This window comes from Homalodisca vitripennis, chromosome 5, assembly GCF_021130785.1.
Source record: "Homalodisca vitripennis isolate AUS2020 chromosome 5, UT_GWSS_2.1, whole genome shotgun sequence".
In the NCBI taxonomy this organism is placed as follows: Eukaryota; Metazoa; Arthropoda; class Insecta; order Hemiptera; family Cicadellidae; genus Homalodisca; species Homalodisca vitripennis.
In genome coordinates this window covers 155,700,484-155,728,266 of record NC_060211.1, presented here as the reverse complement: position 1 = coordinate 155,728,266, position 27,783 = coordinate 155,700,484, and the positions used below count along the sequence as shown (strand labels likewise).

The window sequence follows — 27,783 nt, the reverse complement described above, 5'->3', positions numbered from 1 at the left end:
AATCATTGTATAGGACTACTATAGCAAATGTATTAATTGTTTTGCTATTATTTGTTTGTAAGTTGTTGTGATGTGCTAATGTTACTGTGATCATGGCATAATTGGCGAAACACATGGCAGGAAGTATAACATTATGAAAGTTTACTATGTTGCTTATTTTCTCATACAAAAAAGTCACTTGTCTGAATAAATTACTTATATTTCTCTAGTGTTAATGACAAAGATAAGCTACTTCATCTTACTATCTATAAACCTACTTCCTGGTCTGGCTTTATCAATCAATACCTATTGTCTGGTCTATCATCTATCTATCAATTAGTGACTAATCAATCAATGGCTGGTACTTATCAAACGAAAACTCACTTTTAGTCTGTCTATGGCATCACCAAGTAAAAAAATACATGTGATTCTTAGTAGTTTTAACTATCAACTTTTTTAATATCACGATAAAATATTTTGTTATTAAACTTTCCATCATGTATTGTTAAAACGTATTAACTCTATGTCTAAAAACACTAGATCTTGTAATGTTGTTTTGTAGGAACGGAAAAAAATGTTTTTAATGTTTGTCTCCACACTGGAAAAGAAAATGTTTGTATTTAATTTGGATATACTCTTCTTACTGAATTTACTTTAACAGTGTGTTTACATTAAATACCAATATTGCAACATTCCAAGGTGTTGTGTTTAGAACCAGAATAACAAAAGATAGATATATACCAAAAACACACAAATAATCTGATTTACTTTTATGGTGTGTAGTTTAAATACAAACTTATTAAATTTACTCACTATACAGTATTTCTGATGCCAAAGAACTAAGAATGAAACTACAGTAAAAATCTTTACTTATTATTATAATGTTTATTCATTCATATTTACAAATTGTCTGTATATTCACTTGCATTTGTGTTTCGCACATTTCTGTGAAGCAGTTGCCATGCCAGCCATCCCCACAGTTGGGAGCATAATAATTATGTATTTTAACTCACTTAGGTATAATAAACCACAAATTATAACTAATTCTACTTAGAAAGGTTCAAACCACAACAAACTATGTGTAATGCAGGACTGGGATGCACCTAGTACTAAGCTTAAAGGAGCGCTGTTTTTGACTGTTTTACATGTGTACATTGTTTGTTCTTTTTTTTAATTTTTCCTAACACCATGAAATGTTAGAAGAATATTATTGGGAATACAAGTTGTTACGTTGAAACAGTGAAAGATCGATAAATATAAACAAAGGGCCCTAAAATAGAAGATGACAAAGATTCTGTCACTGTGGCATTTTGACTAATAGAAAAAATTTGTAATAGTGGCACTCACAAGTAATTAAATACATACACTGAATTGTACATTAAAATAATTCTGATAATCCTTTTTCTTAATTAATAATATTGCAATGTTTATGTTAAAAGTTCCAAATTTAATGAATACTGTTAGTATCATTAGGAAGCAATCACTTTTGTTCATTGAGTTGAAACACTGATTGTGAACACACAAATTTATGGCAAATTTCTTGCTCAATTAAGATACGTTTGGATTTTCAGAAAGTAAAAATTTGAGTTACCAAACCTCAGGAAAGGAAAAATAATTACAATTATTGTAATGTTAACAATTTGGAAATGCACTCAAGCAATATACCACATGAAAGCATTTTCGTACTGAATAGAAGTATCTCAAGCAATTCAAAATTACTTTTTGATGTCATTAAGTCTAATCATTGGAAAGGAGCATGTACTACATTTTCAAAATCTTAACAAACCTAAATGTGCAACTGTTTGAATCAGAGATAAAACAATAATAAAGAAATCACAATTTTTTTTAAAGAACGTATAGGTTATCTGTCATACTTGAACAGGATGCCAAATCAAAGAAAAACTTTTACTGAATTGGATTATGCTTTCAGTCTTAAAAAAAATATTCAAAATGGTTGAAATATTAAATATTTTCAAATACATTTAAGAGTATGGTATAAAATAAGAATCAATGTCTTTCTTAGCCCAAATATCCTCTTAGATTACAAAAATAACAAATTCTGTAGGAACCTGGTCCCCTAAAAATATAAAATTATATTCCCAAATTTTTAAATTGTAATGTATTGAAACTTTTAAACAATAATTTTTAAACATAAAGCAAAACATTTAGGGTTCAAAGATTTGACGTCAACAACACCATATTTTATTTGCATTTTTAATGTATAATGTATTGTATTCAATAGATTGTTTAGAGTAATAAATTATGGTTCAATAGCCCAAGTGACTCAAGATGATGTAGCTTAAGTGACTCATCAAGAGATGACGGATTCATGACAACATGAGCTTTCAAATTAAATTCTTTGAAATATCTAGCCTAGTTTAATCAATTAATGTCAAAGTATACAATAAATTAGTAAACTAATAATAAATTTGTTCTTGTTTAAAAAAAATGTAATCAGATACGAAGATTGTATTGTGAAAATTCAGAAAATTGAATTGAATAGCCTAATGTGGTAGAAAAAACAATGATCAAATATTAACTGGAATAAAAAGAGTTGGATATAAGGGTTTGTGAAAGACTAATCTAGAGAGTGCATGCTCATTTGAGAGTGGTCACTTGCAGAGATGGTCTGACTTTTTTTAACCTTGGCATGCAGGTGTAACTAGTAAATATTTGTAGACAATATTTATATTTTACAACTATTTTTTAGTGATTTTCAGAGATAATTCCCTTGAACATGACTCTAAAAATGTGATCAAATTTTCACAAATTACTTATTACATGCTTAAGTCTTCTACTGGTGACTTCTTTAATGCAAACCAGACCATGCAGTATTTGATTTCCAAATTGCACCCCCTGTTTATAAAAAAACGTTTCTTTCTTCAGCTCTTACAATTACAATTAATAATTTAATTGTAATTGTAAATAATTAAATTTACAATTTAATAAAATAATTATCCTACAAAACACCCAATAGTATGCAACTTTCACAATCTTAACAACATAGGTCATAACACATTCTTTTAATAACTCTAACTAGACAATACAGTTACCACCTTTATTCTGAAAACTATTTAAATATAATTATCATCATATTATACAAAATGAATACTATCAAAACACAATAACACAACAAAAAAACCATAACAAAACTTATTGTGTAGCAATAGCAGTTTTGACACAAACTATGAATGGTGAACGAACTGAGCCAATGTTAAAGAAGACAAATTTTGGAAACAATATTGTCTCTACCACAAATACTTAATTGATTTGCAATTATAACTGAAAAAGATCAACCAACTGATAGACAATATAATCCATGTAGTCTCAGTTCAAAATAGTTCACCAAAATGCCCGCAGCTTGCACATTCACCAATGCCCATGTCAAAGATGAAACCCTACAAACCGTCGCTATTGATATTTTTGGCTGACAAGAGATAGCATCCAATGAAACATCTTGAAGGGTTAACAAAATTTCACAAATCGCATCTCAATAAATGGTACTGTTCAAATTAAAATTTATTCTTCACTAAATTTCTGGTTGAATAGCACTTTGCATCATGGGTCCGCTTATCGTACCCTACCCAAACTATATATATTGTGCATAATTTGTAAATATTCTCTAGTTTGTAGGGCATAATTAACTAGAGAATACCGATGATGTTTAGTTCTTTCAATAACATAAATATAGTACCGGTATGTAAAATTGTCTTTGTGCTGTAAGTGAAATTTATAAAAACCTGTTGTATAAAATAAAAAGGAAGTACGGTATGGGTATTATGAAGATATGTGAATAAACTTTTAACAATCCCAAATAACCAAATATAAATTACAATATACATTTCTTCTAGTTAAAAAAAAATGTAGGCAATGGTACAGTATTATAAATTGTATTGATGTAAATTGTTTTGTTTAGTAAATAATTATTTTTAAAATAAACAAACCGATATGTACCAACTGTACAAGTATCAGATTAGAAACATAGACTGCTATTCAAGCCCCAGAAATGAAGGCACAATTTTTTAAGTCCACAAACATAGACTGCTATTCAAGCTCCAGAAATGAAGGCACAATTTTTTAAGTCCACAATGGTTCCTGGACACCTCCAATCAACATTTTGGACATCTAGGCATAATTTTTGGGTGAGTAACAATTGTTTTGCATTTTGCGACTGCACAGCATCTCATTTCCTGCAGTGTATATATTAATTATATTCAATAAAGATAAATCACTTGATATATTTACATCAAAACAACTAAGTAACCAAGACAAAGTGATGACAAAAAACTTGTATGGTTAATACACAAACTTATCGTTACTGGTTTTCAGCCACTGTCACTGACTTAACAATCAACGTAAAGGAACAAATAGACATGATATGGCTGCTGTATAATAAGCACAATTGAGTTATCTACACTTACGATTATCTAAACTACTGAAATGTTAAACCGAATTGCAGTACAGATATTTCACATAACATTCTATTTGTTATAAAGTTATTCACTGGTTATAACTTATCATATTATGTTCTCTACTTAAGTACATCTATCTTAGTATCTTAATATTTGTAAAAGGGTGTATTACCATTGGCAACAAAATAGGTTATAGGCTAGACGCCTATATAAAAAAAAATAGAGCAGAAATATACAGAAGCCTCCTAAACTAATTCACTCTATGCCTGAATAAGTATTACCTACCACTTGTATACCCAACATTGACTTTAAATATAGAATCCAAAGTAATAATGTTTATGTTTAATTAGGATGAGGCAGATAGCAGAAAATCATTTAATAATTTAAAGTTACAATAGAGCCTTATTCTTGTTTATTTCTATTGAATAAGCTGTGTTCACTTTAGTCTAACAAAAGAAGTAAAACTATTGTTTTTGAATTTAGCCTATTATCCATTCAAGTTTTTTCAGCTGCTTTAGTTGAACAAATAATTTTACTTTATGGAACAAAGCTCTATGTATAAATTTGACATAATATCGTAATGTACTAAAAGGTACCCACTATACAAAAATATTGTTACTTACGAATAATAAAACAAATTACAGTCTATTCAAATGATCCCTACAGAGGAGGAGGCAAGCCCGTGACTAAGGCTGATTCACACACAAACTAAATTAGATAACAACACCCACCACATAATAAAATCTATCAATTAATTACCTATAATAGGTGACTGAGATGAATGAATAACTTTACTTTAGGATAGGCCAAGTCTGAGTCAGAACTCAGAAGAAATATCTTATCTTCTTCTTCAATGTCAATTCTCCACCAGAGAGAAGTAAGTAGCAATTAACTCAAATACATACAATTGTACATAACATGCTTTCAAACATGTATTCATACATTTTAAAAATACTCGTCACACCCAAATATTGGGTAGCATAGGTGTTATTAGTCATAATAACTGGAGTACACTAAAAATTCTTAATTTACAAAATAGCATGTGTGTTGATTATTGGAGAATTTACAGATAACATTTACAATTTACTCGTGTTTTAGCAAGATAAATTGAAATCCTTTATTCAAATTTTTAACACATATAAAAATATATATTATTTTGCTTCTAAAGTGTACATACCGTCTTATTAGTTAGAACAAAAAATTTGATTCGATATGTTGACACTCAAAAGCTAAAGACGGGGCAAACCAATGATCGTTCATTCAAGAGGCTACCAAACCAGGATACTAAAACGATGAAGGAAATCTGACTAAAACGGATATCTCTTAAAATAATAAAATCTCCCCTGAGTGCCCGGAATTAGAAGTCAGAAAATATAAAATTAAACACTCTTATAATCCAAACTCTTTTTCTTCTTACTCTATGCCAATATACCCTTAGTCATAGTCTCGTAAAAATACCAAAAGCGTAGCACGCGGTCATAGGACTGTGTTTTACTCTATAACATAAGTCGTATTTTATCTTTATTTAATACAGAATCTATTCAATACGAGTGAACAATAATTAAATATGAGGGTTAATTACAAAATCATAGATTAGCAGCTTTGCAATAGCAGCTAACATAAACAGTGGTTAGAAAACACTCAAATAAATGTTAGTGGTAGATAAAATACACTGTGCCGATTCAGTCTGTAAACACTGTCACTATTCCCTTTGATTATACTAGTTACATAAGTTATCGCTATTGTCAAGTAAGTCCAGGGCAGGGTGATTGTGGTAATTGTTCAGATTTTGTATATATCTGATGCTGATAATGATTTCGTACTTGACAAATGGTATATGGATGATGTTATTCACATACTAAGCTAGACGTGAAGTATTTCGTAGGATTTTAGACTGAAACCTTTTAATCTTATTTGTATAGCTGTTTGAGGCGCATCATAAAAATGAGAGTATATGTCCCAACGGTTTTATAAAAGATATTATTTTGATTTATTTAGTGTTCAATTTAAGACTTGTATGCGCTATAGTTTGAGTGAAAGCCATTTCAGTCTATCTATCAATGTTCATTCCTAGATATTTCACGCATCGCCCATTGAGACTGGCGGGTATTTCCGTGCTCTTATGGTGCAAATTATATGTGACGTCTTATTCACTTTGCTTTCCATTGACTGAGCCAGGCGGACAGTTCAGTTAGACTAAAGAACGACTAACATTTAAAGTCGTTATCTCAATATACATTTTTTAGGATTATAATTTATTGATATTTTTGGTGTTTCAAGATTTAAAAAATATTAATGTATATAAGTTTATAAAAACAAAATACAAATAATTAAATTAAAAAGAAATGACTATTCTATTATGTTTTTCTATCTCAAAACTTGGCACCCTAAATTTAATTGTTTTGCCCAAAGTGTAAGCCATTAGAACAGGCTATAAGTAGAATATCCATGTAACAAATATTACATGTGTGTACAAAAATCGAAGTAGTAAAAATGAGGTCTTGAGGAAGTATATTTCTACGTAGAAATTTAGTTTTATATAAATTGATATTACAAGTTTTTTTTTATAACTGTTGTTTACGCAAAACAAACTAGTAAACGTTCATTTACAACCTGACAAAGAACATGATTACAGACGAGACCTAACTGGACGAGAAAATAGTGTGGTTTGGCTTTACGATTGCCTCTCTGCCACGACTTTCGTTTTGTCAGAAATTTAAATTATTTATTGCTTATTAATTGCAACCCAAAATAGCTCTGTTATACACCAATGTATTCTGTGAATCTACAGCTAACTGGTGATTTTTTTCACGAGGATTGTCAATAAATCTGAAAGTAAAGATGTATTTTTCACATGGAAGATACCATCAAAAAATTAAAGAATGTGAAGGTTTACAATCAAAGTTATAAAATTAAGTGTATTTACGGTAGAATCAATGAGTTTGATTCTAAGAATCTAGGATTCTACAATCCAATAGAAATATAAATCATCAAAATATAACAAATAGATGACAATAGGTATAAATATTAGAACAACTACAATAAAAATAAAATTAACAGCAATAAGAGGTAATAACTTAATAACAATAATGTATATGTAAATATAACAAAGAGTAACCATCCGTTTAATCTTTAATACAATCATCAACGTCAAAAAAACTATCAGATCAGAAATTTTGAGTTACGGTATGTTAGAGAAGCTGGGTATCTAATTTTCCTTTTCAGCGTTTTGATAGTGTCATACAAAGGTCAACTTTACAGGCAAATTGTCTCTCAGTGGTAGTGATGACACAAAAATATTGGATAATGGCTTTATCTATCATTAGTACGCAGTAAAATCAACTATAAGTTCAATTGTTAAACTATATGAACTTGACCGACAATATTTAAACATTTAAATAAGGATTGAAGTTGTAAACAACCTGAATTAAAACTGTCCAGTTTTTTAAATTTAAGGAATTTATTAAAAGTAAGTATTCTTCTTTACGATTTAGAAATCAAAGTGGAGGATATTGGCAAATACAAGGTCTGTCTCACTACTGATGTCTTCTGGAGCACAGGGAGGGGGCTTGATACTTAAAAAGGAATATAAAGAAACAACTGAGGTGTTGTAGTTTAGGTTCAGAAAATGTTTAATGCAAGTTTAAGACTTAGGAAATAATTTACTGCGAATGGTACACAAAATTAGCTGACACTGTATTCTCCTGCCGTCATTGGTAGTATCTGGAGTGGATGGGGATTGGTCGATTCAGTAAATGATAATTAATTAATTAATTACTGTTAAATAATTAATTAATATAAAAACGAGAAGATGAAATGGCACTGGCTAATAAAAATATTTCTTTCTTGCCTGAAACTTCACTGCACTACAAATCGATGATGGGACATACATTTACAATTTGGACAAATTAAATAAATTGAAATTTTATTACTAATTAATAGAACATAAATTAATAGTTTATAGAACATAATAAAATGAAATGTTGTGATTGATCATATGGAAACAAGTTAAAAATTAGAATAATTTGACAACTTTAACCGAGTTAACATTAAAAATACTTACGATTTGGAAATACTGATTTCTAAAATAAGAAGGGAAGATTAATTAGATAAACAATAAATGTATAATTAAATTAGAGGAGATAAATTATTATGCTGAAGTATTATCGTAAAATTAATAAGACATTTAAATGCTAAGAAGTCCTTTTTAGGGAAAAGAGAGCATGAACGTAACTAATGCTTTAGACAGAACCAGAGCCTATATAATTTTCAAGTATAATAAGCCTTTCGTTAGAACGCATTTACCATAGAGTAGAATAGAAAAATAAATTTATCATATTCACCATTCATTTGTAACTGCAACGGAAAAACATTTACATTTAATTACCATGTTTGTAACGTTGTTACTCGTTTTATGTATTAGTTTGTTATTACTTTGTATGGGATGAAAAGTATATCATAATTAATTTTTTGTTGGTTCTTGGTGTACTTGGAATGTTCATAGAGTTTTGCAAAATTTAATGAGTGAAGTATATGAAGAAGAAACTGAAATAGGAGTATAGATCAAGAAATCTTACAGTGTATCTTCTCTATCCCAACTGATCAATTAGTTACTCTCCCTTACTGCTCTCTGCTTACATATTCAACATTGTATATATAGTATGATAAATGTGCGTAAGTAAATCAAGTTTCCTGTGTTGAGTCAGTATATATTACATAAACATTTATTTGCTTGAAGTGTATTGTGTTTATTTTTGTAACAGAACTACATTTACAGTAAATATGTATTAATTGCAAGAACTGAATTATTAATTGTTATGAGTACAAATGAGTAAAATAGGCTGGCATGAATTTTGAGGGAATCCCATTGTTAACTATCCATAATGAAGTTACATCAAATACTAAATATTATGATGGTCGTTTGTTTTTGTTAGCTCTTTTTGTACCCAGATGTAGAAGTGACTCTTTAATAAGCTCTTTTATTGATCATAGCGTATCTTAATTTGAAATCTAATCAATTGTATGGACTTGATTTTTTACTATTTTAACTTATCACGATTTAAATGTTCTTTTTTTGCGAAATTTGGACCCAATTTCACGGGGTCATCTACATGCCACGATGCACCTAAAGAGGAAGTTTACATATAAAGAGGCATTTCTGATAATAAAATTTCTAATATTGACCTGTCCCCTGTTTGGCACTAATCTTGATGGGTGATCATATTCATTGCCAGCAGTGCTGAGAAGCATCTTCAAGAGTTAGCACAGCCTGCATTAAATACTGGGAGCATCAGATACCAGGAAATTTGATCTATTCCCTATTATGTAATATTTGGAGAAATATCTTCATTCGTCGCTAGGAGTTTGAGTATATATGGTAAAGCAAAACTAGATCGAATCGGTTATGCATTAAGAAATGTAGTTATTTAAAAGTAATAAACTTGAAAGAACAGTTCTTGCCATTTTTGGATGATACATGTTCCACATTTAAAATATCAGGATAATAGTAAATATGTTTCTACTAAAATTATCCAGAGAATACATAAAAAGAATGTTTAAATTCGTAGTGTCAGTAGGTAAATAATTCAATGTTTACTTTTAATTTCAAATCAGAAATCTTTATTATCGTTGACATTTTACAATATGCATAACAGTAGTCAATTTACAACTTAAATATGTACTTAAGAAAATAGTGTAGCTTTAACACAATAAAAGACTGTAAAATGGATTATTCAATAGAATTTCCTGAAGTGCTACTGTAAAACTTTGAGGTGTAAGAGTTTTTAATTTTCCATTTAATGCTTTGTACATTTTAACTTCTTGTTACCCAAAGCTTTATTGAATCGCTGAAAACACGCATCTTGTTTGAGCTATACTATGTATATTTCTTGTTATTTAGTTTTTTTTTTTTTTTTTTTTTTTTTTTTTTTTTGATCTGGGATATTGGGGTGGATTCATAGATCCTCACACGTCAACCTGAGCTTATTGTGTGCCCCTTTGATGTTAGAGGGGTAAGCCTATCTTTGTGCCCTTAATTAGGCTAAGAAGCTTTTCCCCGATACTAGCATCTGGTTCGTCGCCTGGTTGTTTATCACCGAAAAGAGCCCTTCTCCTAGCTCCCAGTCTCTCACAGTCCAGTATTATGTGTTTTGCAGTCTCTTCAGACTTATTGCAGAGTCTACACTCCGAGTCCTCATTTCGTAAACCTAAAGTGTTTAGGTGTTTCCTGAAGTGGCCGTGTCCAGTGATCAAGGCAATCACTTGCTTAACCCGATCCCTGCCCAGCCCCATCAGCCATCTGGTGAAGCCGGAGCTAGAATCGGCAAGCAGTCTTTTGCCGAGTGCTTGTCCTTGGTGACTCTGCCACCGCAAGCGGTGTGTCTTCCTGGACCATTTGTTTATACTTTGGTAAGCGGCTGACTTGCTTATACCACAACTCGGTTCTGGACCGGTGTATGGCATGCTTGCTCCGCTTTTGGCAAGCCTGTCGGCGCATTCGTTGCCACCTATGCCTGTGTGGCCCGGTACCCAACCAAGACGCACACAGTTGCGTGATCCAAGCTTGCAGAGAGTGTTAAAGCACTCCCACACAAGCCTGGATCCAATGCTGTTGGAGTCAAGAGCTTTAAGAGCTGCCTGACTGTCTGACATTATACAGATGTTCATTCCCTGGTACCCTCTGGTGAGGCCTAGGTTGGCACAGGCTAGGATACCATAGATTTCGGCTTGAAATATGGAGCAGTTCCGACCCAAACTGCCGCAAAGGGCAGTTCTAGGGGATTGACTAAACACTCCATATCCAGTTCTACCCTTAATAAGCGAGCCATCCGTGTACCAGACAAAGCTCTTTCTTATTGTTGGGATGTTATCTTGCGATTTCCACTCATCTCTGGAGTAGAAGTCAACAGAGAATGGCTTATTGAATACGAACTCCGTTCTCATTATGTCGGAGACCATTTCGAGAATAGCGCTTGGGTTTACAGCTTCAGTGATGGCGCCATGGCTCGTGTTAGACGCGCCATTCCTCCACAAGCCAGCAACCATCAGCCGATAAGCTGACTTACGCGCTTCAGCTTTTATATGGACATCAAGAGGTAGAAGTCCTAAAGCCACCTCGAGGGTCGCTGAGGGACTGCTCCTGAATGCTCCGGTTACAAAGATTGTGCCAAGCCTTTGTAAGCTTTCAAGCTTGGCTTTGGCAGTTACCTGATTCACCTTTGTCCACCAGACTAATGAACCATAAGTGATTTGAGGCCTTACAACTGCTTTGTAGAGCCATAGTGCTATATGGGATTTTACGCCCCATGAGATTCCTGCAAGTCTCCTGGACGTCATGAGCGCCCACTTTGCTTTGTGCAGGATATTATTAAGATGATCATTCCACGTAAGCTTATGGTCTAGAGTCAGTGCTAAATATTTGACTGTCTTTGACCACTCAAGCTGAGTGGATGCGAGTTTCAGCCTAGAAAGAGACTCTAGGTTCTTTTTCCTAGTGAATGGTACAACTACTGTCTTAGAGGGATTTACTTTCAGTCCCTCTCCCTGACACCAGTTGTGTACATGTTGAAGGTTGGTATTCATGATATCAACAACAACATTTGTATATTTTCCCTGTACCATAAGGACTATGTCGTCTGCATATCCTTGGACATAGATTCCATTGTTAGTAAGGTCCTCAAGTAGACCATCTACTACTAGATTCCACAGTAGAGGTGACAGGATGCCTCCTTGAGGACATCCCCTTGTGGGTGCGATCACAAGCGATTCTTCATTGAGATCGGCCCTGATCCGTCTGGAGCACAGCATGGCCCTAAGCCACCGGCACAGGGCTGGCTCGAGGCCACGTCGCTGTGCTCCACTTACCATTGCAGTGAATTTGGCATTGTCAAAAGCTCCTTCAATGTCTATGAAGGTGCACAATGCCAATTCCTTGGCGGACAGGCTATCCTCAATCCTACTGACTAGTTGGTGCAGTGCTGATTCACAGGATTTGCCTTGCTGGTATGCATGTTGGTTGCGATGAAGGGGAGTGTTTGAGAGAACTCCCTTTCTCAGGTGCCTCTCCACCAGTCTTTCTAATGTTTTCAGTAGAAACGAAGATAAACTGATGGGACGAAAAGATTTAGGGACAGAGTAGTCCGCTCTCCCTTTTTTAGGGATGAAGACCACCCTGTTGAGACGCCAGACTTGTGGTATGTACCCATAAGCTAGGCTCGCCCTGAATAGTTCACATAGAAGGGTAAGGAGATTCTCCGGCCCTTGTTGAAGCAGGGCCGGAAAGATTCCATCCCCTCCTGCAGATTTGAAAGGGGCAAATTTAGAAATTGCCCATTTGGCTTTAGAGAGAGTGACAATCCTTCTGGCAATGGCCCAGCTACCACGATAAGCTCTTGGCCGTGAGCCTGCCTCATGGTTACCAGACGTTCCAGTGTCGTCATTCTCAAAGATACAATCAGGGAAGTGAGTCTCAAGGAGAAGTTTGAGGCTATCACTAGACCCGGAAGTGTGTTGACCTCCCTGGGACCTTAAAGATCCCAAGTGACCGGTTGGACTTGAGGCTAGTAAACGTTGCAGTCTAGCTGCCGCGCTTAACTCATTTACCTTCTGTGTAAACTGCCTCCAGGAACTTTGTTTTGCTTTTTTAATTGCTAGGCTGTATTCTGTTAGAGCTCTATGATAGGACTCCCAGATACGGCTCCTTTTGCATTGATTGTACAGCTTCCTGACATTAGCCCTTTTGCGAGCGAGGTCCGCAGTCCACCACTTAGTATTGGTTCGACTCTTCCCCCGTCGCAATGGGCAATTGTCATGGAAGCTATTGATTATAGCATTCTGCAGGTCAGAAGCTATCTGATCTATGTCTGTGAAGCATCGCACCCTTCCGCCTACCGATCCCAACTGTGACTGAAGGTCAGACTTATATCCCAACCAGTCAGTCCTCCTGGGATTGCGATAGAGGACCTCTGCAGCCTCATCTTGCAAGTTAAAGCGGATATACCTGTGATCCGATAATGAGGCCTCTTCGCTTACGTGCCACTTATCAACCATTCCAAGTATACCTTGTGTGCAGATTGTTATGTCAATAACTTCTTGTCTAATTCGTGTTGCGAACGTAGGGCGGTTACCTTTATTACATATAAATAGGTCCCTACTTAGAAGAAATTGTAAAAGTGCCTCACCTCTGGGGTTAGTGTTGGTGCTGCCCCATCCAGCAGAGTGATGGGCGTTGGCGTCACAACCTAGAAGAAGTTGTTGACGTCTGGCTTGTGCTTCTTCCACCAGGAGCTCTAGGTCTCTTGATGGAGGGAGTTCCCTGGCATCATATGGCAAGTATACGGAGCCTACAATTGTGCTCTGCACTATGCCTCCATTCTTCCAGGTTAGTGTGCCCACAGTGAGATCTCTGGAGCAGAATTCGTTGAGGGTTAGAAAATCCAAGCCTCTCTTCAACAGGATGCAGGTTCTGACATTCCTTAGAGAGGTACAGTAAATTAACTTACCTTTGGTTTCATTTAGGCCCGCCACTCTCCCTTGGTGAAGCCATGGTTCTTGAATCAATGCCAGATCAAATCCCTCCTGGAGGAAAAACTGGCAGAAGGCTGCCGAGGCAGCCCTACTGTGCTGGAGGTTGATTTGTAGAACTCGTGGCATTGTCCTTGACTGTCGAGGAGACAATTGAGACCTGCCAGAGTCCTAGGTTGGCTCTACAGTTGGAAGCCTTCACAGCCTTGTAGCAGACCTCGTCCAGGAAACAGACGAATCCGTAACCTTTCGGATCTGGCTTGGATGGAAGGATTTTCCACTCGTTTACATTTAGGTTGGGGTTCTGCTTATTGAACATTTCAAGTACCTTTTCAGGTGTCTTCTTCAGAAGCTTCGGGTGAGCTCTGAAAAACACCCTAGTGGACCTCAAGATGTCCTTACGCAGACCCACTCTCAGAGAGATGTCATCTCCCAGAGGTTTTATTCTTTGAATAACTTCTTCCAGCCAACGTTTGGTGTGCTCGTTGATGCAGGAAGCAATTAAAACACCTTTCTCTAGGTAGGTGCCCGCAAACGATGGAACGGAACCATCCTCCAGGGGTTGGATTTCTTCCATAATTGCGTCCTCGATGGCTTCTCCTTGCTCTGCACTAAGCTTCGCTTCCGGGTAGCCTTCGAGGGCTATGGCCATTTTGATCGCAGCGACCTCTCTGTAGGTAGCCTTGGGTGTGCTACCAGAGGCCTCGGGATCGTGGGCTTCGGGCTTTTGGGTTTCCCTCCTAGCCTTCTTTGCGGGTCCCTCAGCGGAGGGCGGGGTGACCAAGGTGCCTCTGGGGCGTTTGGCCGACCCCTCCCCCGCCTTGGTACCCGCAGTTGGGCCCGGAGTTGAGACCTCCTGCCGTTCTGGGTTCTTTTTCTTCTTCTTTTTCCCCTCCTCCACTTGGAAGGGTCAAAAGCTTCACCCTTTTCGAGAAGTTTAGCCTTTAGTGCTTCTCTTCTTTGAGCAGTGGTGAGATTGGGCCTCTTCATTCTGAGGTTGCCGAGTTGCTCTGTGGCATCATCCAGCGTACCTGTAGACATGGGAGTGCTTGGGCTGTTGAGGAGCTGATCTTCTATATCTTGAAGGGATTTTGCTTCCTCAGCGCTTGTACTGCCTTCCTCAGATAAAGCCTTGCCATGTATGGGAGCTTCAGTGTGCAATGGAACCTCCTGTGTTCCTAAGGCACTTTGTTGAGGAGAAGGTAGGGATTAGTTATGTATGTCACTAACCTTAGTTGTGCTTTGCAAGTCTCCTTTACATACACAAGAACTGAAAAACATACATAGACGGTAGAGTAAGGATACCTAGCCTAAGAAAAGATTTTTTCTTTCTCCTTTTATGCTTTATTCTGTCCGTCCTCATGGGCCACTGACCTGTGGGAGGATCTTATCAAACAGAATAAGGGGGAGAGTCGATACAGTACAAGGTCGATGGTACTGATAAAAAGTGCAACGGTCACAGACAGGATTCGAACCTGCGTTATCTCTAACTCAGACTCAAAGTCCAACGTCTTAGACCACTCGGCCATCGGCACTCCCAATGGTTTGCAATGAAGCTGCTAGTCACAGCGACCAAAGAAATGTATACTCGCCGCGAGCTGGTGCCCGGCCGGTTTGTCACCAGAGTGGGTGTGGGTTGGCTTCAACTGCCGTAATGTATTGGGTATAGGGACTTCCAGTCTATGTTCTTCTTTGGTCGCTGACATTTTAATTCGCCGCGTTTCCTTAACACCGTTGGATTATACTGTTGGAGTTGGGATAAAAACTTTCCCAAAATTTCACAATGTTGTATTCAATACTATAGCAATGATGATGTAGTAGATAAACATTTTAAAAGTTTATTACAAGTGTTATAAAATAAATATTTATTAATTAAAAGCCAAATTGAGCTTTGGCGTGAACATGAAATAATGAGTCGCCTGCTACTTTTTTTATTTATTGGTCAGGCGAGTTTCGTCTGCGAAAAAGTTTGAGATAATAAACCAAATTTTACCGTAGTATTTTTTATAAATTTTTGGAGTGATTATATGTATTTAAAGCAATAGCCTATAAATTAAACCTTTTACAATACGGAATAACTTAAATAGTAAGTTTACTTTTATGTGATGTTACAGTATATATCAATGAATGATTTCTAACTTTCTATACAGATTACAGTATAGTTTTTAAAGTATCTTTATGGTATTTAGTTGATATTCCTTACTTACAATGAAATAAAATGTACACACATTCCAGCGAAGTATATTTTAGTTGATCATTCTTAAAAAAAACATCCAACTTCCAATAATACAAATTCTATAATCCACCACGTATATATATATATATATATATATATATATATATATATATATATATATATATATATATATATATATATAAAATTACTTTAGTAACCTATATGATGCTTATTTTAAACGAGGATATCCTGAGAAGCTATTAAATGAAAAGCTACAGTTCAATGAAAATAACCTTAATAATAATTATATCAAAAAGAAATATTATGATGAGCCTAAATTAATAACACAATATCATCCTGGTCTCTACAAAATTAACAACATTTTTAAAGTAGCTTACAAAATTCTTCAAAATTCTCATTTCTGACAGACTCATTTCTAAAAAGTATTCCACGTATTGTTTTTAAAAGACCTCCTATCTTAAAGGACATTATATCGAAAACAAAATTACCAGCTGATTCTAATGTGGAAACTAAATTTAAAGGAGCACATCCATGTAATAAATCAAGATGCATGGTGTGCAATCAAATACAAGAGTCGTCAAAATTCGAAAGTAGTTCAACTAAAAAAGTATACAAAATTATTGGAAATTTGACATGTGATACAAAAAATTTAGTATATCAAATTCAGTGTAAACAATGTCCTAAAGACTACATTGGCTCTACAACAAATAATTTAAGAATAAGAATGACAGGTCACCGTTATGATTTTAAGCATAATGATGAATTAAAACCATTAGTCATTCATAGTAAAATACACAAAGAATCTTTTGAAAATTTATATACAGTAAAACCAATACGATCAATAAAAAAATAAATCAAATACATCAAAATTAAGAAATTTAGAACAAGGATGTTAAATTGTCACAAAATCTAAATTTCCCTATGGATTAAATCTTCGATAAATTTAAATCATCTGAACACTCATCACATCTTTACACCCACATGTTTATCATTTCAAGAATATTATGCTTATTAATTTATTTATCTGTTTACATGTACGTTTTTAATTATTTTATGTGTTTTGTTATGTTGTGATGACCTGAAGAAGCGTAATGCGAAATATAGTTAATTAATATTAATATGTTGGCCTTTTTCTACACACACACACACACACACACACACACACACACACACACACACACATATATATATATATATATATATATATATATATATATATATATATATATATATATATATATATATATATATACGAGGTGTGATCAAAAAGTTCCAGGACTGAATTTTTATACATTTATTCATACAACATACAGGTTATTCGAATTTGTCTCCTTCAAAGTACTCCCCTTGGGAAGCTACACACTTTTCCCACTGGTGTTTCCACTGATCAAAGGCCCCAGAAAACTCTTCTTTTGTAAAGGTGTTTAGCAGCTCTATCGTTTTTTCTTTTATTTCGTCAACTGTTTGAAATCTTCGTCCTTTCAGGGGTCTCTTGAGCTTCGGGAAGAGAAAAAAAGTCTGCTGGAGCCAGGTCAGGTGAGTAGGGGGGCTGAGGAATGACAGTCATTGCGTTTTTTACATAAAAGTCACGGATAACTAATGCAGAGTGAACAGGAGCATTGTCATGATGAAGGACCCAATCACCACTTTGCCACAGCTCAGGTCTCTTTTTTCTCACAGCATTACGCAATTTTCTGAGGGTTTCAAGATAAACAAAACGATTAATTGTTTGACCTTGTGGAAGGAATTCATAATAGACGACACCTTTACAGTCAAAGAAAACCGTAAGCATGACCTTCACATTTGATTTGACTTGACGTGCTTTCTTAGGTCTTGGAGAGCCTTTTGATGTCCATTGTGATGATTGGGCTTTTGTTTTCACATAATGACATTCTCCCGTAATGACATGATCCAAGAAGCTTTCGTCGTCATTTGCCTTTTGAAGAAGTTCCTCAGAAACATGAATTCGGTGTTGTTTTTGGTCTTCAGTCAACAGTTTTGGCACAAACTTTGCTGCAACACAACGCATTTGAAGTTTTTCAGTTAAAATTTCCTGACATGATCCAAATGAAATGTTACACTCTTCTGCCATTTCACGGATTGTTAGTCGACGGTCTGATCGTACGAGAGCGTTCACTTTAGCAACATTATCATCATTGATTGACGTTGAAGGGCGTTCGGAACGAGCATCGTCGTCTGTGGATGTTCGGCCATCTTTAAACCTCTTGAACCACTGATGGCAGCATGATCAGCTTAGACATTCTTCACCAAAAGCCTCTTGTAACATCAAAAAGATTTCAGAAAACGCTTTGTTCAGTTTCACACAAAACTTCACACAAACACGTTGCTCTTCTTTCACATTTATTTTCATTAAACAAAAAATAGCCAAACTCTATAAAACTAATCTCAAACAAACTGTGCTAATGTTACTTTCAGTGATGTTATGATTGATCTGCAAACACAGCTGTGTTACTGTTGAGTCAGGGAATATAATGCTGCTAACCGCATTGCTGTGAGACATTGCATTCCCATAGTATATAAAACGTCCTGGAACTTTTTGATCACACCTCGTATATATATGATATCTTTTTATTTGTAAAAATAACTTAAGAAGAAGACTATGAAAACTTAAGAATATGAAGTCTACTGCCCAAGGAATGTCACAGTTTTCGTTAAATGATTACGAACTCTCTGTTTATGTAGTTTTTCGTTATACAATTTCGAAAAATGGTGAAGCCTGACTTTAAAATATTTTAGACATATTGCCTTAATAAGTAATATGAAATGGTTAGTGTCTGGATCTTGATGTGTAAAATGATTGTCAGTTGTGAAAATGTCCCTACCAATGCAGTGTTGCAATACTTTTGATCTCATAGAATTAATTAAATTTTTCTTTGCAATAAAACTGCTGTCTAAAATTTCAGACTTAATCAATTTTTCACATATCCTGCATACAAAAGAAACTCCATTTGAGGGCTGTAAAAGTCCACCCCTATTCTTACAAGATATCAAAGAATTTCTATTAGTGGCAGTTTCTTCAGTTAATAACAGCTTTAGGCACTCCTCGCAATTAAGTTTTAAACAGAGAGATCTTACAACGTAACCAGAAATATAATCAACAATATTGAATGCCACTACGTCCAAACTAGTAAATAGTTCCTCACTAAAATTACATAGTAGTTTATCGTTCTCTGCCAATTGTGCGTTTTCCTGTCCTTCTTGTAACAGCCACCAACCTGGCAACGATGCATTTATATCATCTTCGGGGCATGTATATCGACTTACGTTAAACATCACAGTTTTATCGAGAACTAATGTATTCCCTGCTGAACTTTCTGCTAATTCTGTGTGTAGAAGAATTCTTTTAAACGAAGCGGTGAACTCTTGACAGGTTGGATGGTTGTTGTGGCCATTTCGGGATCTTATGTAACCAAAAAGTCTTTCGATATGGTCCTGACTGATTTTGTACAGAGGAAGATACTTTAATGGAGAATGGTGGGAGGAATCGCCAACCAAATTCTCATATAACGACAGGGCGCTACTTATACACACCAATAGCCCTAAGAAGCCAGTTCGTCTTTTTGACTGCAGTATTGGAATTCTCAATTTGTCCTTTAAAGCTAAAATGTACGTTTTAGCGTTGTTGAGCTTTTCAGTTTAAGCTGTAATATTTCCGGGGTATAACGCTCTCTTGTTAAAACTTTCTTTCATGCTTTTTGAGTTCATGATATCAAAAACATCATTGAAAACTTGCAAAAATTCAATTGTAGGACCACAATTTTCAAATCCTTCTATTTCATTACACTGCATAAACTTAAGGGAGTCTGCAACAGAGGTGCTCAGTACCTGTACCGCTAATCGAACTTTCATTTTTTGTTTATAATAATTAATATGTTCATTAGTAAGCCGGTTTCCAAGATGCAACCCTTCGGTTTTTTGGATGGTGTTTAGGAGCTCTATATAGCGCCATTCAATGGCTTCATTCTTATTGTTGTACAATACTTTGTAATCTCCAAGGGTGTTTCTTACTAATTTTAACATGTGGGCTGGATCTAAGAAAAAACTAATTGGCTCCTTTGTTACTGGGTTTGGAAAAGTTGTTACTATACTTGGGGGTTCAAAAGAACACCCCAACTTAGTGGCCATTGCCAAATTACAGGCTGTGCCATCACAGGTCAACGATGCTACCTTTACACCTGCATCGTGCAGTAGTGAGATGCACTGTTTTACAAGTTCACTTTGCTGTACCCCACTAATTCCAGTGACAAAAAAATAGCCTGCTGGAATTTTCCAAGAAGAATTAATAAACACCAAGTAAAACACTAACGCCTCTGTAGCTAGTACAGACGAATCGTCATCTAAAGAGGAACCTACATTCACAGTACCATGAAACTTTTTACCATCCCACGCTAAGTGTTTTTTTTTTTTTATACACATAGAGTCCATCATCAAAGAACAGACGGCCTGATGCTTAGTGTTACCTGAGTATTCCTTCAGAGCCCTTAACACCTCCTGAGAAAAACCAGGCTCCCCTTTAATACTCGAATACCAATTTCTTAATGTGCGTGGGTGCGGCAATGCCGTGTCAAATGTTTTCCGAACGAAAGTGTACGCTCTTGGGGAAAGAAAATTGAGCGTTATAGCAAATGCTTTCAATCTGTCATCATAACATTTTTTAGACTTGGATTGTCGGTTTTTAAACGAGCTCTATTTATTAAGCATTTAGAAGTTTTTGAAATTGAGCCTAACAAAGACAACGACTCCTCCTGGACATTAAGTTTTTCTCGCAGGACTTTTAAGATTGCTTCTAAATCTGCATTTTTTTAGACAACCGTCTCTTAATTTGTGAGAGGTTTTTTACCTTCTCTTTGTAAACATCTACGTTCTCTTCAGCTACTTTAAGCTTCTTTCTTAGTTCCTGTTTCTGTGGCGAGTCTTGAGAACTGGTCGAAGGAATCGATATTTCTTCCTTATATTTTCGTTTGGAACTAGGACATCTTCTTACCTGCGGTGGCGGAGCGATGGCGGGAAAAAATTGACGGTACCACATTCTCCTTTAATTGGACACGTGTTAAAGTTCGATCAATATCCTCCTCTTTAAAGTGGGTTGAGCACAGGCGACTCCATTTTGATGGTTCCCAGTCTTTTCTTTTGACGGCAATGATCCATTTCTTTCTTAGGTCGTTGTTTATTGGAAACCTAAAAACACGAGTGAGTAAATTACCATCACATAATATAGCTATAAATTCATTTTTACTGAAGTAATGTAACCATTTACATGGAAAGTAAAAGTATAGCCAAAACACTGTAGACCTAATTATCATTTAAAAATTATTATTTTAACTTTTTAAATTTCAATAAAGATTGATGCAAAAAAGAACTTTAAATAAATTGTATTAGTTGTAAATTTTATTTTTTAACAAATTAATAAATTGAAGGTAACACATAGAATTTAAAGATATGTCAAACAAAACACAATCACCAATCACATCGCACTGTGAAGTTTATGTTAAGTTATTCTAGTGAAATATCATCGGCAAATTCTTTAACGCATGAATTGTCGGTACACTAATTACAAATTATATTTTTTTGTCTTTTACCTCTGTCCCAATGGAAGATTCAATTACTTACTGGGCTACTGTGTCATCAGCAAACACTAAACAACTAAAAATGGTGCACAAATCGAGATTGATATTGGTGGCTTTATAGCTTACCTGTGAAATGTAATGTTGCTCACTTTCTTGTTACTGCTATTTGTACAACCGTAAGCTACACAGTTAACCATGTTGTACACAAAAACACTAATTAATTAACTGCAAGTGGTATCAGTATCAACTAGGGTGTAGTACAATAAAGCGTCGCCGCACCGGTAGCAAGCAAAAGCAAACAACGAGTGCGAGCCCTTCCTGCCGCCACGCGGACGCTCGGTAGTGGGTGACTCATCCCCTGCCATCCCCACCACTCTGGTGATGACCGGCTTCAGCCGCGCGCCCCGATTGCCAGTCTATGTTCTTCTTTGGTCGCTGGCTAGTCCATCACTAAAGATAAGACGGACAGTTTCTTTTGTAACGAAAATAATTTGTGAGCATAAGAACATTTCGGCCAAAGTGTAGCTCCATAAGACAAGTGGTTATGTAACTCCGCCAATCCCACCTCAATAATCAGAGCTTCCGATGGTTTTGGCTCAGGTAAATAAACTACTCACGTGGCGACTGAATTTGAATAAATAACGTTATTCAAATCTTTATTCTCTTATACAATCGGTCTTTAAATTAATGGTATAAAATTATGTACAAAATAATTTAGAAAAACATTTAACTTAGAAGAGAATTTTAACAATATTACATTAACCAAAGTGAGAGAGAGAGGACGTGGACCGAGATGTTACCTTTTTATAATTTTGAACGCGACTGACGACCACCGACTCAGCATGTCAAGCGTTGGTCATCGCTTCAGTGGATCTCTCTGACCTTTAGTTTGTTAGGATAATGGACCTGTGTGGTGCATAAGCTAAATAAGTATGTTAAAACCTCACTTACGTGCTTAGAAGCTATTTAAAATGTAAAGCATTTATTCCAAAAAAAAAGCTTCACAAGAGCTATTTCTTAGTTTATTGTGGCTAAGAAAACGTCTTCTACAATGACTTCATTTAGAGTAAAAGTTTCATCTAGAAGTACTTTACTTTTTGTATTTTTTAATTTTTTTTAATGGTTAATTGGTCAATTTGTACATTTTTACTGATATCCTCAATATTATTAATAAAGTCAGAATGGAAAATATCCTCAGACAGACAACCTGGTACATCAAAGGGCTTACTATTTACATTTCTACCTTCACTAATAACTGTCTACGAAGCCTTTGACTTATTCAATGATCCAGCAATAAAATTATTGTTATAGTTTTGTTTGGCTCTCCCAATTTCACATTTATATTTCGCTGTTAATGATTTGTATTTTTCCCTAATTACATTGTTATTTTGAAGTACTGCGAAATAAAAAACAATAAAGCACATACAACTCCCTTTTTAAATCAACCAATCCTTCACGGTGCCATTAAATTTTTTTGTTTGGTTTTTTTGTTATCAATACTTTTAGTTGTTATTGGTACATAAGTATTTAGAGCTCATAGAAACAGATCAAAGAACACATTAAACTTATAATTAATATATAGGTTACTATTATATACAACAAACCAGTGTACTTTGCTAATATTGAATAAATATCTGGCAGAGTTATCACAGTCATAGGTATTGTTATATGTTTGTTTTATTCTATTTGAGTTTTCATACTACAAACTAACACAGAATAGGATGTCACTGTGACCGGACTCGGAGAGACTGGTGTATGTAACACAGAAGCAATCTATCCATCCGAATGCAAATGATATTGTCAGCATTTATGAACATGTAAATTGACTTTGTGGTAAATTTACAGTAAAAATTTAAAACTTTTTAAATAAGTGCATTATTACCAGAATAGTAAATAATATTATAGTATATTTGAAAGACAAGCTGTTGTTATCTAAATGGCTGTTGTGTATCAATCCATAAGCTGCTAGCAAAATGGATGGTGTAATTCGTGTCTGCTGTTGTGTTAGTTCGTCAGTCAAAAACGTAACAGTAAGGGCAGAATGATTGTTATTGAGTAGACCGTCTTGGATTGGCTAGCTAAGTAGGTTGAAGTTCTTACATTTTTTTATTTTTTTTTTTTTTTTTTTTTTTTTTGTAATTATCCAATCTCATCTGTGAATATTGGTAGGACGATAGTGGGGTGAGAGAATTAAGAAGTAGACATACGTAGAAGGTCAACAACGAAATAGTAATCGAGAGTGAACTATACAGTCAGCTCGGTTTAGAAACACGTGCTTTCGAAGTTACTCATTAACAAAGTAAATCGATAATGAGAATTTACACTTATTTATTAACCCTTTCCGTCCCAGCGTCCGGTTTTTTCCGGACGTTCGAAAAACATCGCAAAAAATCCCCGCGTCCGGTTTTCCGGACGTTCGAAAAACATCGCAAAAATCCCGGCGTCCGGTTTTCCGGACGTTAAGAAAAAATTTTTTGTAATGTTTATTAACTCGGAATATTTATATAAATTATATATAAATGTTCGGAATAACATAATACCGTTGTAAAAACATCGATTGATTACGCTATAATGTTTTATTACTGCACAACAACTTATTTACTTCTTTCTCTTTGTGTTGCGTCATCAACTGTGTTGAATTTTATCAGCAGTATTTGTTGGGTTTCATTCCAGCTTGTTGTTGAGAGGGGTAATAACATAAGTATTACAAGTAAACCAAAAATGATAAGGGAGTACAATGACTTTATGGGAGGGATTGTTAGAAATGATCAGATGCTATATCATTATTTCAATGAAAGGAAAACCATCAAATTTTTGAAGAAACTTACATTTAATATAATTTCTAGAATGGTCTTAAATTTATATACATTGTACAAAAAAAACACAGATAATTTACCTGTAAGTAGGCTTCAATTACATAATCAAACTTGGTTGATGAATGGGCACATGTGAGAGGATTAGGCCTAGGTAACTCATCAAAATGAAGCCAGTAATGCAAACAACGGTGGTACAAAAATCATTTTTTGAAAAAATACCAGAAAATAAAGACAAAAACTGCTGTGTGTGCAGTGCAGAAAATACAAGAAGTGGAGGGAAAAGAAAAAAGTCTACTTTTATGTGTGTTAACTGCAAAAAAGGCCTGGCACACTAAATGTTATCCTTTCCATAGATGTTTGTAAACAAAAACAAAATTTTATTGACGGATGGTAATTTTTAGTTTTTATTTTGTTAGGATTAGGAGTTTTTTTTTTAGTTAAAAATATGAAATAGTTCGTTGTTTGCCTATTGACATTCAATATATTTGGTTAGAACTATATGTTATGTAGAAGTGGAACATGATATGCCATATTGTTGTTATAACTGGGGAAAACTCTAAACTACAGTGATTTAAAAAAAATCCAGAACTTTTTTATTTCTCAATACATATCAGTGTGAAGTATGGATTTTTTTGAAGACTGTTAAATATGGTTTTGTCAAGTGTTATCAATCTTGGTTAAATAATTTTTTGATGCCCATCCACAACGCAACAAAATAAAAAAAATCCTCAAAATATTTTTTGGTAAGTACATATTATTAAAAAAAAGTTATTGTAAATATTTGCATGTTCTTTTATATTTTATTTTATAGTATATATAACATGTTTAGGAAGATAAAAACACTTAAACTAATAAATTTGCTTCATAAATAAATTTTTTATGGGTTTTCTAGTAAAACACGACAAAATTAACTAAAAGAGCCTGGGATTTTTGGGTATGTCATTAGTAAAAATACTTAGGATTTTTAGAACAAATTTAAAAAAAGTGTCTGGGATGGAAAGGGTTAATAAAAATACATTCTAAAGTGAAGTGATAGTCATGAGAAGTTCTTTAAATCAATGTAAATAGTGTTTTTCAAAATCTGTGAACACGTGCTAACAGCATAAGTTGAGTTTATATTTTAACTGAAATACATGATAAAATCATAAGTAAAAAATTTTTATTAAAAATTATTAACAAGTTAATCAATTACTTATCCTGAAAGTGAATAAAAGTAAAATTTAAGGTGTTATTTCATCATGCATAACCTCAACAACCATTTAGGTTGAAGAAAGGAGTTTAATCACCAAACTTCGAGAATACTATAAATAAGTACAAATTACTAACTTGTCATATTATTATACACTACATAGGAAGCACAAGTGAGCAAATACAATAATTAATTCTATAATAATACATTAACAGCAACCACTTGGAACGTATTTCTGCTATGAGATTTATTATACATAACAAATCAATTTTGGACTTTTACAATTGATTGAAATCTAATTTGAACCAAAACCGTTAACATAAACAAGGTGATATTAAACATAACATGGAACTTTGAATATTATCCGACTACATTATTTGAACCAAACACAATTGTTACACCATTAACCCCAACATTAGAACAATAAATTGACACAAACAATAAGATGATGTGGAGCTTCCACACAACAACATTCATCTATAAAATCTGATCATTATGAAACTGCACTACCAAAGTGAGGCAAACAACAATAAATTTGAACATCTTCGTATGGTGCCCAACGTGGGGCACCATATTGTATTCATTGACACAGATGAATATTACCAAATGACATTACCAATGTTGGACCTATCAATTTCTTATTTTACTATTGTTGTGAATATCATTATCTTGTACTAATCTAGATTGGAACTGAACAGCAAGCACATACACTCATCGCTCTAGGTGCTATCAATTTTCATAGTTGTAGGCTACACACTTTTATGTGCATGTACAAACTTTTTTGAAAATAAAATTTATCTGAGTTTATCTGCTTAAGATTGAGTGCCAAATGGTATGTACAATCCCCTCGGCCCCTTCCATCAGTATTGGCTCATATTTAATGAGCCCCACTGTGCATATTGTACACTTTACTAATGTACAGCTTTGTATACGTGTTCTGTCTTGTTGGACATACAAAAAAATGTAGGAATACACACACCATGAATGCTTTAAGAGAGTAATACCTACTATTCTTGTTTGCAAATCTAAAAATCAATTTCAATTTTGTTAAACAATTAATTATTTATTTAATTAAGGAGAGCAATTAATGAGGTTGAGTGGTAGAGAGGGATTAATAGCCCTAACTCCGCATCTTTACTTAAGGCATTTTTCCATTTTATTTCATTTCAAGTAAAAGATTATCGTAGTAGAAAACATAATTCCCAGAAACTGTAGCTATTTTGCAAACAAACCTTTCCCACCACCTCAAACCCAGAGTTTGTTGTTATTTTGTATAATGTGAACAATTTATATTGAAATCCTACTATTTTTGTCTGTGAGGGAATTCTGTTCTTTTTTTTAATATGTAACTTAAAGGCAAATAAAGATAACCAAATAATTTACTAGTTGTGACAATGACAGCAGACTGACAGCTCCTACAATATGATCACGAACATTCCCTCGTTATAGGAGCTTTCACAATATAATAAATAATTTTTTCAGTAGAACATAATAATATACACACACCAGACAGACATGGCTACTCACCCCCTTACAGAAGCCATAATGGCTGCACATCTCTTCAACATCAAATGCCATGAAATCACAATTCTTGAAGGAGCAACGGACAAACCCATCTTTTTCCAGGTAGATTAGCCAACTCCGGACATGAACCTTATTGTAGGCCCTGCGCCGGATGTAGGTTGAGGGTGCTTTATCTCCACTCATGTCTCTTCATTTGCTTCCTGCACAAGAAGGTAGAATCAATTATCCTGCTCAAAGAGATTACAACTTTATAGATAGAGAATAGGATCACAGCTATCTAGGATCACCTGACCAAAAATTAAGGAATATGATGCATATTCTATTATTGTTGGAAAAATTATTTTAAAAAATGTAAGGATATATTTTAGTGAAAAAATATTTATACAGTTTTATAAAAACTCAAGTTTGAACTAACTTTTGGCATAGACTATCTAATAATTATTTAGATAACACCATGTGGAAGGCCATAAAAACTAACCAAATTTCATATATAATACATTTTTTATAGCTGAGTGAAATGTTAAATATAGTAATGTGGCTGAAAGTAAAAGTTCAC

The 27,783-nt window shown here is 34.5% G+C and overlaps 1 protein-coding gene across 7 annotated transcripts in view; it reads right to left on the bottom strand.

The window, feature by feature from the left end:
- Positions 1-5,235, bottom strand: part of LOC124363051 (transmembrane and coiled-coil domains protein 2) — a 60,747-nt gene extending 55,512 nt beyond the window's left edge. For 6 of the 7 annotated variants that reach the window (XM_046818127.1, XM_046818117.1, XM_046818119.1 and 3 more), the window contains exon 1: positions 5,015-5,144. The gene's annotated coding sequence lies outside the window, so the exon portion shown is untranslated. The other variant, XM_046818118.1, reaches the window with a different exon arrangement.
- Positions 5,236-27,783: the final 22,548 nt, after the last annotated feature.